At 36.5% G+C, this 15,190-nt stretch overlaps 1 long non-coding RNA gene across 1 annotated transcript in view; it reads right to left on the bottom strand.

Moving 5' to 3' along the window:
* The window catches only part of LOC130097341 (uncharacterized), a 40,549-nt gene that overhangs the window by 17,378 nt on the left and 7,981 nt on the right, over positions 1 to 15,190 (bottom strand). The gene's annotated exons all lie outside the window — the stretch shown is intronic.

The raw sequence follows: 15,190 nt of genomic DNA, 5'->3' as shown, positions 1-15,190 counted from the left end.
TAAAAAAGGAGGTGGAGTGGCATTGTATGTAGATAGAAGATTAAAATATAAAATTGTGAAAAATATGACAACTAATATTGATGATGTAATGGAGATAATAACGGTTGAAATTAATTTGGAAAAAAAGAAAAATGTAATTGTAAGCTGTGTATACAGAGCCTCTGGTTCAAATATCGAAATGTTCATGAACAGTATGGAAATTCTATTTACTAAGAATAATCAAAAAGTGGTGTTCATTTGTGGGGATTTTAATATAGATCTTTTAAATCCCAATAAGCATAAACTTACAGATGAATTTATCGATTTAATGTTTAGCTTGAGTCTTTTCCCACTTATAACTAAACCAAGCAGAATTTCATCACACTGTGCAACTCTAATTGACAACATATTTACAAACCGAATGGACAATAGTCTAAAGAGTGGTTTGTTACTAAATGACATAAGTGATCATTTGCCAGTTTTTGCGATGTGTGTTGGTGATCATGTGAAGTATAAGGAAGTTAATGAGGTTAGTTACAGGAGAATCAGAACTGTTGAATCAATAAATACACTTAGAAGTGTATTACTTACATATAATTGGAAAAAATTGTATGATGAGACTGATACCAATAATGCATACGCAACATTTCTGTCCACTTTTAAATCATTATATGACGAACACTGTCCTTTAAAACAATTAACCATAAAGCACAAATTTAAAGAGACCCCATGGATGAGAAAAGGATTAAAAAATGCTTGTAAAAAAAAGAACACCTTGTATAAAGAATTTATAAAACACAGAACAAAAGAAGCTGAGAATAAATATAAAAGATATAAAAATAAATTGACCAGTATCATGAGGAAAAGTAAGAAAGATTATTATAATAAAATATTAAATGATAATAAAAATGATATCAAGGGTATATGGAAAGTGCTAAATAATATTATAAGGAATGGACCAATGAATAAAAAATACCCTCAGCATTATATAGAAAATGAGAGGACTTTAAGCAACATGGAAGAAGTGGTCAATGGGTTTAACAATTTCTTTGTAAGTGTGGGAGCAAAGCTGGCTGATGTTATTAAAAATCCACAGATTGAAAGTGAGGTGAAGGCAGTTGATTATTTATATAGTAACCCCAACTCTATGTTTTTGAAACCAGCTGAGGAAATTGAGATTATTGAAATTGTTAATAATTGTAAGAATAAAAAGTCAACAGACGTGAATGATATTGATATGGTCTTAATTAAGGATGTCATTGGTGCAATCGTTAAACCGTTAACTCATATTTATAATTTGTCTTTCAATACAGGTGTATTCCCAAGCAAAATGAAAATTGCAAAAATCATTCCACTATATAAATCTGGAGAGAGAAATCAATTCACGAATTATAGGCCATTGTCTTTACTCTCGCAGTTCTCTAAAATATTAGAAAAATTGTATGTAATTAGATTGGATAATTTTATTGAGAAGCATGAATTATTGGTTGATAGTCAGTATGGATTTAGGACAAACAGATCTACATCAATGGCACTAATGGAGTTAATTGAAGACATTACCAGTGCTATAGATAACAAACAATATGCAGTGGGAGTATTTATTGATTTAAAAAAAGCTTTCGATACAATCGATCATCGTTTGTTAATCAATAAACTGGAAAAGTATGGTATCAGAGGAGTTGCATTAGATTGGATGAAAAGTTACATAAGTAACAGACTACAATTTGTGCAAATGGGTGAGTACAGATCGGAGTGCTTGGGTATCACCTGTGGAGTACCACAGGGGTCAATATTGGGACCAAAATTATTTATTATGTACATAAATGACATATGTAGGGTGACTGACCTCTTAAAATTTGTGATTTTTGCGGATGATACCAATATTTTTTGTTCAGGGGAAAATCTGAAGCAGCTTTTGGAGGTGGTCACATCAGAAATTAATAAGTTAAAAATATGGTTTGACTTAAATAAATTATCGTTAAATTTAGATAAAACCAAATTTATGCTGTTTGGTAATCGTAAAACCGACACACAAGTAAAAGTTATGATTAATAATGTTAAAATAGAAAGAGTGTATGAAAATAAATTTTTGGGTGTGATTCTTGACCATAAAATTTGTTGGAAACCCCATATCAAATATGTTAGAACAAAAGTAGCGCAGAGTATTGGAGTAATGGGGAAAGCAAGGCATGTATTGAGTAAAAAAGCACTTTTTATCTTGTATTGTTCCCTTGTGTTGCCTTATTTAAATTATTGTGTTGAAGTATGGGGCAACACCTACAAAACCACCTTACAAACATTAAGCACAATACAAAAAAGAGCAATTAGGATAGTAAATAAGGTAGGATATCATGAGCATACTAATTTGCTATATTTAAAATTGCACACTCTAAAGTTTAATGATCTCGTTAAATTTAGGACCGCTCAATTAATTTATAAAGCAATAAATAAACAGTTGCCTGGAAACATACAACAGTTATTTACAGATAGGGTTGGGGGTTATAACTTGAGAGGGGATTTAAATTTGAGTCAACATAGGATTCGGACAAAACTCAAAAGTATGTGTATTTCGATTTGTGGGGTGCTTTTGTGGAATGGTCTGAGCAGTTCGATCAAACAAAGTGTTAATATGTTGCAATTCAAAAAACGGTATAAAAGTTTTATTTTTGATAAGTACAGAAGTGAAGAGGGTGAATGATATTTCATTATGGTTGGAAATGCAGTTTGATCATGTTTTTTTTTATGCTTTTATTTTATTTTTTCAGTATCTTAATATTAAGATAAAGTATTACTTTAATTTAGCAGGTATTTTTTTTTTTTTTTATTATTTAAAACGTTATGTTAGATTTATCTTGTCTGATTGTGAATTGGTTTGGGTAGTTACTGGGGGTAGGTCTTGATAAGCCTAGGGCTTCTACCTATCCCTTTTCGAACAGGTTGATTATTATGCTAAAAAAAAATATATATATATTTTTTTTATTGTTTATGTGTTTAATTATTTGTATGGATACTTCGTACGTATTGCTGTCTTTATTTATTTATTTTATTATTATTTTTATTAATTGTTCGAAATAAAGATTTCATTCATTCATTCATTTTTTTTCCATGTAGCCTAATTTTGTGATTAGCTAAGTTGATAACCTGCTGTTTAAAACATTAAGTCAAACATTATTTTTCAGACAGGCTTGAGTCCTGTTTATGACTTGTCAGACTGTTAATAAATGTGTGATCTCCGTTACAGTGGTGTTTTTTTTTGGGGGGTACCCCAACCAACCTCAAAATGAAAATAGAAAAGAAAAGAAAAAGCCCCTTATCATCATGAACGATTCAAAAGCATTGTAAATGTTATTAATATTCTTAAGAAATACGTTGAAATGTTGAAGTAGTAGGCCTAGTTAAAATGTCTAGTTCATGGTTATCTGCCCCTACACAAACACCCCCTACTTTCACAATGAAATGGACTAGTCCGTAACGGTGAAAGATAAACACACAGTGACAGGAGGACTGGGAAGTACACAACGAAGTAAGACGAGTCGTTCACGCGAAAATGAAACAAAGTTACACAAGCTGCTCAAATAAAAGCAAAAAGACACCGATGTATTTGGCAACGCTGCCAAAAATGACAAACTTTTTTTTACGCCTACTGTTGGGGATACATGCCGCTACAGCAGCAGCTGTGAGTGACGCTAGTTGAGGATAACTTATCCTGTTACAGAAAGGGCAAAATTAAATATGACATTTATTATGGGTTTGTGATGATTGTTTGAAGTTCACGTTAATTAAAAGTTGTTATATATATTTTTTAAGCCTAATAAATGTTAATTGTTTGGCTTTCAAATACACTGTAATGTTGGATGGCTTTAATTAATGTTTAAAATTAGGGGAAAAAATATTTTTTATCCAGACATCAATAGCTGAATTAGTATCAGTGATACTGACCTTCATTCATAAAAAGATGCCATTAAACAAGTATTTAAAGTCCCTGTAAAGGCAATTCTACAAAAAAATTCTAAACACACTATGAATGTTACAAATGTATTGCTAAAACATATTACAAAGACTGTGAACTGTGAAGTTAGACCGTTAAACAGTTTTTCACCATTGCTATTTTCCGGATTTTTTGGGCGGGGCTAAAACGGGGCTCGATGACGCACTGGAGCCCATGAGCTCCTGGACACGCCCCTACTTGATGACGCACTGAGGCCACTGAGGCTGCCAAACAATGGAACACATTCGCATCAGTTCGGCGCTCAATCGCGAGCTACTGTCAGTACTATTAAGTTACTACAGCCTACAGTTTTCTTTCTAGCTAGCTATGCCTTCGACACGAAAATGCATAGGCTACTACCTGGATGCGATTACGTACAAAACAGATCGGTGTCTTTATTTAAATTTCCTAAAAACGATCACATCAAGAAGAGGTGGATTCATTTTGTGGAGAGCCGACCTTGATGGAGAGCTGAGGATCACCGCCAACACCTGCCTCTGTAGTGATCATTTTACACGGGATAGTTTTATAAACTTTCGTCGGAGACAACTGGGGTTCACTGATAATCCGCTGTTACTGGTTAATGGGGCCGAACCGACTATCTCCCGCCTCGGCCTTCATCCTCCCGTCCCGAAAGCAGTATCACCTAATATCACCGTCGGCAGCTGTCCTGCGAGTGGGCGTGGTTTCAGTGCAGCCAGCGGACACGCCCCCCAGCGGACACGCCCCCAGCGTTTGAGAGCAGAGAATACTGCTCATTTTTTCAAGATTTTCATAGCTTATTTTATGTACTTGCCGGCTTTTTTATCATTCAAATTTGGCTGGGTGGCTAATAACACATTTTTCTGTGGTGTGACAAACTCAGAACACATACTTAATTTTGACTTTACAGGGACTTTAAAATATACTGTCTTTATGTTATCTCAACATTAATTTGTAGATTAACTGTGAAATTCTTACATTATAAAAATATATTAACTAATATAAACCTATAAAACTGTTTGTTTGTAGAATGTTTGAAATGTCAATCACAAGTGCAATGCCAATTGCAACCTCACTCACTCACTCATACAAAGTAAATTATTCATCTTGGCAATATGCTATATGGCTAATATAGTATATGGCTGTTTGTGATGTTTTGCTAAGTATTTGACCATTTGTGGGGGTTTACCCTAACTAGGCCAACTTTTCTTGCTGGTTATATTGATATTGATTTGATCTTAAAGAAAGAATAAACAGTGCTGGTTTTCCTGGCATTTTGGCAAAGACAGGTGTTATCCAAAACCATATTCTCTGTTGGGTTCCATCATGACTATTAGTTTGTGTAGTGCTACACTTTGTATGCTCTCTGCTTTCCATCTTAATTTTGGAGTAAAGAAGTGTATAGGGTTTAAAGGGGAAGGTTTTTTCTCCTCTCCAACCTTTACTTCCCGTAGATTAGCTTTACCCACACCATTCAGTTGGTACAATTTTTTTTCGTTCTCTTTTAAAGATGGGATGGGGGGCCCCATACGTACCTTCGCTTTGGGCCCCCAATTTGCTAAATCCACCACTGTGAAGGAGAAACACTTCGAAAGGGACGCTGAAGCTGCCTGCTTTCTTTTCGACAGGTAATTCAATGTTACGGTCTAAATTACAAGCTTTTTTTTCATTGCTTGGTTGTGTACTTTATTATATAGGCAGCATAACAGTACAGTGTTTCCCCTACCATTGTTTTCACGACACCCCGCCCCCCCCTAAAATGCTGACGAAATCCAGTCATAAAAACGGAATTTACTGTAACGCGGAATTTCACAGAATTTGTACATTTTTTGAGGAATAAATAGAAAGCAGTTCAGTACACTTGAAATCAAATCGCGATGTAGACTAGTGTGTGTGGATATTAAACCACAAAGACAATTTAAATACGAATCCTGCATGTTCTGTGTGAATGAATGGTGCAGCCCCGACGCGCAGTTTCATTTACCACACACACACACACACACACACACACACACACACACGGAAGCACGTATGACGCTTGCGCTGTATTTTTGCCTATATGAAGACACAAATGCATGAATTTCCTCTCCAGGCTCTAGATCCACTCTGAAAGTCACTTCGAGATCATTTAACCGCTTAATTTGAGAAAACTATCTTCATGACATAAACACACAGAAACTCAAAAGGTCTTCACGCCAACCCGTCAAAATAAAAGTTCGGTTTAACTTGACAGAAATATATTACTGTTGTACAGTAGAATTTAGATATGTCCCAATGTAATAATACTAACAGTAATCCAAATTAATTATCATCAAAATTCAGTTTAAGGAATCCATGTTTTAATTTTAACAGTAAAGCTCATTGTGCAGCACGTTATTTGACAAAAAGTTTATTTAATTTCATATGATTTAAATTGATGATAAATGATAAAATTTGTGTTTTATGTCTTCATTTTATTACCAGAAAAAAACACAACACAGAATTAGGGTAATTTTTTTTTCATATATATTTTTTAAATGTTGTATAAGTTTAATGATTCATAATACATTATTTCAATTATTACATTATTTCTTAATTATTAGCGTTATTTTACATTTGATTTTTCAATGTCTGACTCTGTACCTGAATACAGTTAGATTTACCTGAAAAGTCATTTCTTTGTTCTATTGCATTTATCTATGCTTGTAATTATTTACTTTCTATGCAGATTCACTTCATTACAAAATCATCCCAGTCATTCTAGAATGATTCATTCTTTCCAAATAGAGCTATTCAAGTCATCTGGTGAAATTGTTTTCATATCGCAGAAAAATTAAATAACGCAATGTATTTTTTTCCCAATATCGTGCAGCCCTACAGGCTACAGACACAAACACACACACACCTTCAGATTCACTGTCTTTCTACTGAAGGATGCATGAGAAAAGACATTTATTACCGTCCTCCCTAACAATAACTGCAATTCTTCTAATACGGTACACAGATATGGCTAAAAAACATACATTAACATCAAAATGAAAGCTAAACCCATTTAAACGACATTTCCACAGACTCAATCCACCAAAATGATATGTGGAGATTTTAAAAACGCGCTTTAAACAAACACAACATAGAGACAAAGAAACTCGTAATCTGAAAACAGGCATAAAGTCAGGCAGCAAACTTACATAAATCAGTCCACAGTAGAAAACAGTCCAGGCCAGCCAGCAAACAATCACGAAGAGAATAAACAGTCCAAGAGTAATCCACGGGAAGACAAAACCACAGGAAGAAACGCTCAGAGATGTTCACCAGGGCAACACAAAACTTCCCACTGAGGAACTTTTTCTTCATCTGTGTTTTTTTGTGTGGCAGTTTGCAAACAAAGTGCATTACCGCCATCTTCTGGATTGAGGTGTGAACTCATTGGGATGTCATTTTATGTTATATAACAAAAAATAAATAAAAAAATAAAATAAAACCTAAGTCCTGAGTTTCTTTCATAAAGATCATAACATCCTTAATTATAGATTGCGTGCCAGGCAAACTCAATAGTTTTTTTTTTAACTCAATCCATTTCCCTTAGTTCTACCAGAAAGACTCGGGAGAATAAATACTGTAACAATAAATACATTTCTTGATAGCCCAGCAAGCAATAAAGTTCTTTGGCGTAGGCCCCGTCCATAGCTCGCAATCCGAGGGTCCGGACTCTGCATTTGCTGCCTGAAGACGAAGGCAGGGGCGCAGCCGACCCCTTGTGAGGTATAGGGAGGGACCATCCTGGTGGTGGTGGGGAGGATGGAGGTGAATGAAAGCGTCAGCATCTGCGAACTCAAACATGTGTAAGTACTGGTCTTTTATACCGCAAGTATTAGACACGATTGGATAGATGAGAAGGTAATAAGCAGTGGCGGTTCTAGCCCATTTCAACTGGGGGGGCCAAGCTGGGGCCAGTTGTACTGTTAGAGGGGCCAGTTACATTTAGACCTTATTGTTGTCATATCATTTTCTGCACTGCTGCAGGCATTAACAGGGAAAATACCGTGTTTATAATCATTCAACAATGTATTTGCATTTCCATTATATTTTTACATTTGCATTACATATTCAGTATTAGTCACAGTAACTGTAATAGACATGATGTCCTTCTTTCTCTTCATTTTGAGAACTATAGAGCAAAAGCAATGGGGACCAAGAAGCTTATTAATTCATTTACTGAAAATAACTGACTTGATATGTCTAACCGTTTACAGGGTTCCTGCACACTTTTTAGAGTCCAATTTAAGGCTTTTTAAGACCTAAAGAAATCAAAATTAATACCGTACATTAGAGGTGTGCAATATTGACAAAAATATATTTCAACATTTTCAACATTTTGTTAATAATTAGATAATATTTTACTGATTGTGTTTTTGTGCTGGTGCCATGGCTGGTTTAGGCCTGTTGTTGACAGCTGACTCACGAAGATATTCCTATTTTTCATATTCTATGCAGTGGTCGATTCACAGCAGTGACAGAAATACATTTTTTAATTAAGGGGCAATATTTGCCACCTTAAATTGATTTCCAGGGGCATTTTCACCTATATATGGACATTTTTTCTAAACTTATTTAGAGTTATGCATCACCTTTTATGTCAAATACTAACATTCAAATTATACAGTAATTATACTTATTTATACAATAATACTTAATTATACAATAATTATACAGTACCACTGTTACCAGTCAAATTAATTAATTCAATCAAAATCCATCTTTGCAGTGCAGAGGTGACACAGAAGTGGCATTAATATATTTACACTCCATTTACAATTGCATAAATAAAGCTATGAGATTTTTTTCAAGTCAATATTTAAATATGAAATTATTTCTAAGTTTAACGTTTTAATTAAAGGATACTTTAAATATGAAACTAAAACCGCCAGTAGGCGGCGGCAAGTCCCTGTAAGAGGGATTCATTCATTCAAACGATTTGTTCAAACGGCCGATTTATTCGGGAAAGAAGCAAGTGATTCGTTCAAAACGCGGATTTCAGTCAAGAAATCATCGCTGTGTTGCATTGAGACTCACTACGGTTTCATTATGAAATTCTAGTCGGCGAAATAAAGGGAAAACAAACAATATTGACAATATTGTGTCTAAAAAGTAACTCCCAATGTTAACTTATTGTTAATTTAACTGTTGTATAACATAAATATCACAGTTGCAATTGTGCACGGGAAAACGGCACTCTTGCTGATGTGATATTCTAATATAAGAACATAATATGATATAAATATAAGACAAAAACTAATTTGGGGACATAGCCTACCTATGAACTGCACACAGCAGTGAAAGGACGATAGACAAATGCTATGTCAGCTCACAGTGCCTCGTACATACCGTGAAACTTCAAATAATAGCCGAGTCCCGAATAGACGCCTGTCTCTTTTACACGCCTGGTGTGGCGACAGGTTTGGGTACATAAAGGCCGGTCTCAAATAGAAGCCGGGTCTGTTTTTAGTTTCGGGTTGTATTTTATCTTCTAAAACCCGTCAGAGCGTCCGCTTGCTGCGCTTGACAGTGCATAACGAGCAGAGAGAGAGAGAGAGCGCCCCGGCCGCGCGCGCGCACTCACCTCTTCAAACATTCTGCCGCGATTCCCGCGAATGTGATGCGAATTGTCACGTGAAAATGCAAATCCACAAAGATAGAAAAATAAAAAAATAATACACATACAACGATAGCAAAAAACAGTTTTGTAAAAATTATTTCAAACTCCACATTTAGGGGGGCCACAAGGGGGGCCAAGCTTTTTGTCACAGGGGCACTGGCCCCCCTGGCCCCCCCTCTAGAACCGCCACTGGTAATAAGTGACGTAGCAATTGAGTCTTCCTGGAAGAACTTAACACTAAAGCTTCCATTTCTTTCCTTTTTTTCAGAGTACTTTCTACACATCAAGAGTATATGTTTTACATTTTTCACTTCTCCACAATGAATGCATAATCCAGTCTGGTGTTTCCTAATAACTTTCGGCAGCTGTTTAATCTTGTGTGCCTTTTCTCAACCTTGTAAGCATAGTGTCCTCCTGTCGTCTTATACTGTTCTTTTTAACCACCACTTCTTTCTGGATGCTTTATAAATGTCTTCCTTTCTCTTCCTGATCCCATGTATCCTGACACTTTTTATTTATAGTATCTTTAATAATAACTTTAATTTCTAATTTGCTAAGTGGAACTTGTATAATTATGTTCTAAGCTTTCAGGGCTTCTTTTGCTAATGTATCCACCTTTTCATTTCCCTCAATACCCACATGCGCTGGAACCCAGGTAAACTGTGCGTACATCTAAAAGATCTTGCTTATATAGATTTTCCACTCTGAATACTTTATAGGGAGGACATGGAATCTGATCAGATTACTATCATATGCGGTTTAACTTCCTCTAACCCATTGCAGTGCTAAAATAATGGCCATTATTTCAACTGAGAAGACTGAGAGATGATCTGAAGTTGTTTTTTGGATGTTAATGTTGTATTTTAGGATGATTACAGCTGCACCCGTCTTGCCAGTTATTGGATTTAAACACAGCTCGCGCTGACCAAAGTGCTGTAGCGCAATAACCACAAAATAATAATAATAATAATAAAAAAATACACTTCCAAATCAGTAATTTAAACTAAGATGACATCAAGAGAAAAACAGTTAAAAATAATTGATTGTTGTTGTTTTTCTGCATTTGTTTCCAGTCTCTTTTCATTTTGGTATTTCTTTGAGTAAGCGTTCAATCAAAATAATTTTCAATAATATTCTTGTTCTCCAACATATAAAACACAAATATTGTGGCATTCACTGCAACACTAGTTTATTAGTTAATTAACCAACTACACATTTACTTTATGTGAATCTAACACAACATTTGCTCACTGTGACACAGAACAATGCTTTCTAATATGAGTCACTAGACTACTTGATTTGGTGAAACTCTTCCCACACTGAGTACAGTCGTACGGCTTCTCTCCAGTATGAACTCGCTCGTGTGATTTCAGGTGTGTAGACTGAGTGAAACTCTTGTCACAATATGAGCACTTGTAAGGTTTTTCTCCAGTATGAATTCTTTGGTGCAGTTTCAGATTCACAGATGTAGTAAAGCTCTTCTCACAGTCAAAGCACATATGATCTCTCACTTCATTGTGTGTTTTCTGGTGCAGTTTAAAACTGTTCAGCCATGAAAAACTCTTTCCACAGAGAGAGCACACATAAGGCTTCTCATCTGAATGAAGTTTCAGGTGATCTTTTAGATTTGATAATGAAATAAAATCTTTACCACACTGATCACAGTTAAATGGCTTTTCTCCAGAGTGAACGCGCAGATGATAACTGAGAGCTGATGCTTGAGAAAAACTCTTTCCACACTGAGTGCATGTATACGGTTTCTCTCCAGTGTGAATTCTCATGTGTGTGTTAAGGTTTCCTTTCTCTGTGAAACTCTTTCCACACTGAGTGCAGGTGTGCGTCTTTTTGGCTTTTGTTCTTTGAATTGTAAAGTTACGATGTTCCTCCTTCACTTCATTCAGTTCTTGTCTTTGCTCTTTCACTCTCACCTGGTCTAAAATACACAGAAATACAGTAAGAATCAGTTCAAGTGAACCCTTGTTTAATAGCAGAAAGCAACAGAGATCAGATCTTCACTATTTGTTCTGTCATTCATTGTTAATAGGCTATTGTAAAAATATGTTTGACAACTGCTATATACAAGGTTATGATCATTTGTAGCGGTGCACCGAAATTTCGGCCGCCGAAAATGGCATTATCGGTTTGGGGCCGAAATAAAAAAAACGAGTGGGGGTTCAATCTTCAGCTGGCTGGCAGCAGCCGCCACTGGCAGGTCACGTGACCTGTCAGTGGCTGGCTAGTTGTCTGGCAGTCTGCTTTGACAAGTTTCAGAAACCATTGATTTTTGACAGTTTTTGTGTTTTGTGTTCCTCCCTTTCTAGCTCATTTATTATGCATCTGTTGATATGATTATGTTCTTTAGTATGATTGATGTTTTGGGGACTGTTATCCCAACATAACCAGTCAAATGGCCGCGATCCGACTGGCAGCTTACAGACGCTTGCTCGACGCTCATCCAGTCAGTTGCGGCTGAACTGCGAGTATAACGCGTTGCCTGACACTCAGGAAATAAATTGTTTTCTTATTATGAATATAATGTCACGCATCTCTTCTTGTGTATGATTGATGTTTTGGGGACTGTTATCACAATATAACCAGTCAAATGGCCGAATATATCACGCATCTATTCTTCTTTGCAACTGCACACTGTGTGTGTGTTGAATAATAGTTTAAAGTCCCTGTAAAGGCAATTCTAAAAAAAAAATCTAAACCCAGTATAAATGTTAGAAATGTATTGCTAAAAGATATTACAAAGACTGTGAACTGTGAATTACTGAATTGTGGAGTTAGACCGTTAAACAGTTTTTCACCATTGCTATTTTCCGGATTTTTTGGGCGGGGCTAAAACAGGGCTCGATGACACACTGGAGCCCCTGAGCTCCTGGACACGCCCCTAATTGATGACGCACTGAGGCCACTGAGGCTGGCTCTTCCCATAACAATAGAGCACATTCGCTTCAGTTTGGCGCTCAATCGCGAGTTACTGTACTATTAGTTACTACAGCCTACAGTTTGCTAGCTAGCTATGCCTTCGACACGGAAATGCGTAGGCTACTACCTGGATGCGATTACGTACAAAACAGATCGGTGTCTTTATTTAAATTTCCGAAAAACGATCACATCAAGAAGAGGTGGATTAATTTTGTGGAGAGCCGACCTTGATGGAGAGCTGAGGATCACCGCCAACACCCGCCTCTGTAGTGATTATTTTACACGGGATAGTTTTATAAACTTTCGTCGGAGACAACTGGGGTTCACTGATAATCCGCTGTTACTGGTGAATGGGGCCGAACCGACTATCTCCCGCCTCGGCCTTCATCCTCCCGTCCCGAAAGCAGTATCACCTAATATCACCGTCGGCAGCTGTCCTGCGAGTGGGCGTGGTTTCAGTGCAGCCAACGGACACGCCCCCCAGCGGACACGCCCCCAGCGTTTGAGAGCAGAGAATACTGCTCATATTTTCGAGATTTCGATAGCTTATTTTATGTACTTGCCGGCTTTTTTTTATCATTCAAATTTGGCTGGGTGGCTAATAACACATTTTTTCTGTTGTGTGACAACCTCAGAACACATACTTAATTTTGACTTTACAGGGACTTTAAGTGCGACAAGCAATGCCCTATATAGATTCTTGTTTTTTATTTGTAAATATATTTTTTTATTTGTTTTTATTTGTAAATAGTTTTTTTTTCTTGGGTTTTATTTGTAAATAGTCTTTGTAAATTTTAAAATAGTGAGACAGTCTGTGTTAAGTGATTTTACCGTTAAAGTTACCAGTATACTAGACCGGGACGATTTTAATCCTTGTGAAAAAGTAGCCTATAAAAACGTGAATTAATCCCAATAACATGAATCTTTGTCATTGGCTTGACCATTTTCTGACACCAGGACAAAATAGATATGCTTTTAAATAATTCAATAAAAGAATGCCAACTTTAACGGTAAAATCACTTAGCACAGACTGTATCGCTATTTTCAAATTTACAAAGACTATTTACAAATAAAAAACAAGAATCTATATAGGCCATTGCTTGTCGCACTTAAACTATTATTCAACACACACACAGTGTGCAGTTGCAAAGAAGAATAGATGTGTGATATATTCGGCCATTTGACTGGTTATATTGTGATAACAGTCCCCAAAACATCAAGCGAGAGTGTCAGGCAGCGCGTTATACTCGCAGTTCAGCCGCAACTGACTGGATGAGCGTCGAGCAAGCCTCTGTAAGCTGCCAGTCGGATCACGGCCATTTGACTGGTTATATTGGGTTAACAGTCCCCAAAACATCAATCATACACAAGAATAAAGGCGTGACATTATATTCATAATAAGAAAACAATTTATTTCCTTGTAGCGAGAGTGTCAGGCAACGCGTTATACTCGCACTATGACCCGCGACTGACTGGATGAGCGTCGAGCAAGCGTCTGTAAGCTGCCAGTCGGATCACGGCCATTTGACTGGTTATATTGGGATAACAGTCCCCAAAACATCAATCATACTAAAGAACATAATAATATCAACAGATTCCTCATAAATGAGCTAGAAAGAGAGGAACACAAAACACAAAAACTCAAATCAATGGTTTCTGAAACTTTCCAAAGGCAGACTGCCAGACAACTTGCCAGCCACTGACAGGTCACGTGACCTGCCAGTGGCGGCTCCTGCCAGCCAGCTGAAGATTGAACCCCTACTGAAAAAAACAGCCGAAAACGTAAACCAAAAATGAATGTCACTCGCCCCTCCCATCCGTGCGCAAGCGCTTAGGTTTCACTCACGGTCGAGCTGTTATCACGCTGCGCGTGCGTGAAATGACACAAAAATAGCTGTTGGAGATTGACATTTCTGGTGAAGGAAGAGACTCGACAGGGAGCGCAGCGCAAACGGTGCCTGAGAAACGGTTATGTACAAGTGAGGAGGCGTACACACCCTCACTTTCTGAGATGTTTGACGGAATTTTACACAGGTATTTATCTGCCCCAAGCACCAGCACAGACAGTTAGAGACTATTCAGTGCAGCATCTCATGTTCTTAATGAGAAGAGGAACCGTCTTTCCTGTCAAAAAGCTGAGCAACTTTTGTTCTTAAAGAGAAACCTGCCTGATTAAATATAAAACGTCTGATTAAATAAACAGCAGTCCAATTTTCTGTGTTTATAGCAGTTACATTAAAATTTGCGTAGCACTGCACAACTGTTTCCTAAGGCTACATAGGCTTATGTTGTTTACAGTTTGAGTTTGGATTTATTCAGATAATTGTGGATCTTATTTTGCACAACTGTTAAAAAACAATTTTATTTGATGGAACATAAAACTTGAAGAAGAATATTATTTGGTATTATTATTTATATTTATTGTTAAAAATATTTTAGGTTTTGTTATGCTACTGTTAATAAAAGTTTGATTTTTCTATTGCATTATTCTATAGTATAAGTTCTTAAAAGAAGCGATTTTCGGCTTCAGTTTCGGTTTTCGGCCAAGTGCATCCTAAATTTTCGGTTTTGGCCCAGAATTTTCATTTCGGTGCATCACTAATCATTTAGATGTATTTCTCTATCATTTATCATCCATATAACTGCTTATTAATTCACATCTACCAAAGCGTCAA

This window comes from Rhinichthys klamathensis, unplaced genomic scaffold, assembly GCF_029890125.1.
Source record: "Rhinichthys klamathensis goyatoka isolate OS25496 unplaced genomic scaffold, OSU_Roscu_1.1 h1tg000216l_1, whole genome shotgun sequence".
Classification (NCBI taxonomy): domain Eukaryota; kingdom Metazoa; phylum Chordata; class Actinopteri; order Cypriniformes; family Leuciscidae; genus Rhinichthys; species Rhinichthys klamathensis.
This window is presented reverse-complemented; position numbering and strand designations above follow the sequence as displayed.